The following is a 2,476-nucleotide window of genomic DNA, read 5'->3' as shown; positions in this document are numbered from 1 at the left end:
CCATAGCTTTTTGTTGCCCATGGTTATTCCAAGAAAAGTTGGGATGGCTTCTCTATCCTTGGTTGTAGGTGTTGCTATAAGGATTGCCTTGTCCTCTTCCCAAATTACCCATAAAGTCTACTTGTTCAGTTGGGGCAGAAGTAGCAATCGAAATAGGACAATCGGATGCTATATGTGAACCCCCTACAACCAGCACAACTTGTGACTAAGGCTACCCTTATTGAAGTCAATGTATCCAATTTCTTGCTTAATACCTCTACTTGGGTTACCAAGGATGTAACCGTATCAATTTCTTGGAGTCTAGCCACTTTCTTCCTTTCTCTTGCATTTCATTGGTAGCTATTCAAACCCATTTCTTCAATCAATTGCCAGGTTTCTTCGGGAGTCTTGTTCCCTATTATACCTCCTGTGGCAGCATCTAGAAGTTGTTTGTTGCTTGATCTCAACTCATTCTAAAATGTATTAATGATCATCCCCTCAGTGAACCCATGCTGTGGACACTTCTGCAGAAGGTCCTTGAATCATTTCCAAGCGTCAAACATAGTTTCAAGCACCATTTGAACAAATGAAGATATCTCATTACGAAGCTTTGCCAATTTTCCTGGAGGAAAGTACCTTGTAAGAAAACCTTCGACCATTTCATTTCATGTTGTGATGGAAACTTTTGGCAATGAATGGTGCCACTGTTTAGCCCTTCCTTTCAAAGAGAATTGGAAAGGCCTCAAGCGAATTGCATCATCAGAAACCCCATTGATCTTCAACATATCGCACACTTCAAGGAAGTTGTCAATATGATTGTTCAGGTTTTCATCGGCTAACCCATTAAATTGTATAGACTGTTGAACCATCTGAAAAAAGGCCGGCTTCAACTCAAAATTCTAGGCTGCTACCAGTGGCCTCAGAATGCTTGATTGTGTCCCATAAATAATAGTTCTAACAAAATCTGAAAGAGTTCTTCGTTGGCCCTCTTGTTCATCCATGTTTTCAGATCCTTCACCCTGTATCTCAGCTGAATGATTCTGTTATTGCATAGGTTCTTTACCTCTTCTACAAAGTGCTCGCTTAAGTTTAGGATCTCCTTCAACTAATGTCAAACGGTTCCCTTGGGTCATAACTCAGAGCTGCTATAAAAGAAAAAAAAAAATCATAATGATGATAGAATAAGAAAGTGTGAAATAGAATAATTGATGAATAGCTAGAATAGCAAAGTGCAAAGTGATTCTAAAACGCCTATTCCCCGGCAACGGCGCTAAAAACTTGACACATCCCTTATGTGTGACCCATAAGTGCACGGGTTTGCCGAAGTAATAATACCCAGGTGAGTGGGTAGTCGAATCCACAGGGAATAGTGATAAAAAAACACAAAGATTGCTATTTAACTAAAGTGAAGATAAATCAATAGTGGTATGAACAAAATCAATATAAAAAGAACTAAAGAAAATAAGAAAGAGAGACACAATAAAATGAGAGAAAATACAATCGATAGAAAGTGGGGCACTCGGACATTGCTACCCCAAGGACTATTGTTCCAAATGCAATGCCAATCATCATACCTCCTAACTGATGTCTAATGAGTGGTGGAGATCTTTAAACACACGGTCCCAAAACTTAAGATCAACCGTGACTAACCATACACTATGCCCCGGTAGAGAAAATCTCTCAATCTCGACACCTCACACTATACTAGGTTGCATTAGGCTATAGGGATTCCAAGTGATAAATACTATTTCCTAAAATAGATCTAACCCTTTCGTCCAGGCGAAAGACCCCTAATCACAATTAAGTCCCAGATACCAAGGATTACTTCAACGTTTCACTTTGTTGCTTGCGCAACTAAGCCCCAATAGAGTTCATCTCTTAGCACTTCACTTTATTGTGACCGCAAAGAGCTCTTGGAATGTAAAGGTAGAGTAAATCACACCGGAGGGAAAAAGGGATGCTCCGCTACCTCTCAACTCACCCTCAACCCTCTCCAATCCAGCATTGTCTAACCCTCATGGTGTGTCACTCATCCATAAGGATTACCAAGATGGATTCTCAACCCTAGTGTCACTCTAAGGAAAAATCAACATAACAAGCATTCAAGATTGGAACTCAATTAAAAAAATCAATTAAGGAAAAGCATAATAAGAGGTTAAAGAAACAATATCATCCTAGGGTTTACAAGTCCAAGCACCCACTAAGGGCTTAGTTCTCCATGGAGCAAAATACAATCAATAATGAAGTCAAAAGTAAAGAGATACAATCCATGAACAAAACCCCCTTGATATTTGTGTCGATGGTCTTATGGAGTAGCCTCGGCTTCTTCAAAGGTTCCCTCGTTAAGCGCAGGGCACACCTCGCCGAATCGATGTCGACGAAAGTTCTCCCAATAACTATCTTCTGATGGAACAATGTGTCAAAAGCCATAGAACCACTCCAAAAACTTTGCCAAAGCCTCTCTAAACCCTAGCCACAGGCCTCTCAAAGTTGGCGA

At 40.3% G+C, this 2,476-nt stretch overlaps 1 non-coding gene across 1 annotated transcript; it reads left to right on the top strand.

Moving 5' to 3' along the window:
- Nucleotides 1-483: 483 nt before the first annotated feature.
- On the top strand, nt 484-590 carry LOC120281259. The gene has a single exon (XR_005542524.1). It is a non-coding gene; the product is annotated as a small nucleolar RNA R71 (small nucleolar RNA).
- Nucleotides 591-2,476: the final 1,886 nt, after the last annotated feature.

The sequence above is a fragment of the Dioscorea cayenensis genome, chromosome 2 (genome assembly GCF_009730915.1).
Source record: "Dioscorea cayenensis subsp. rotundata cultivar TDr96_F1 chromosome 2, TDr96_F1_v2_PseudoChromosome.rev07_lg8_w22 25.fasta, whole genome shotgun sequence".
In the NCBI taxonomy this organism is placed as follows: domain Eukaryota; kingdom Viridiplantae; phylum Streptophyta; class Magnoliopsida; order Dioscoreales; family Dioscoreaceae; genus Dioscorea; species Dioscorea cayenensis.
This window is presented reverse-complemented; position numbering and strand designations above follow the sequence as displayed.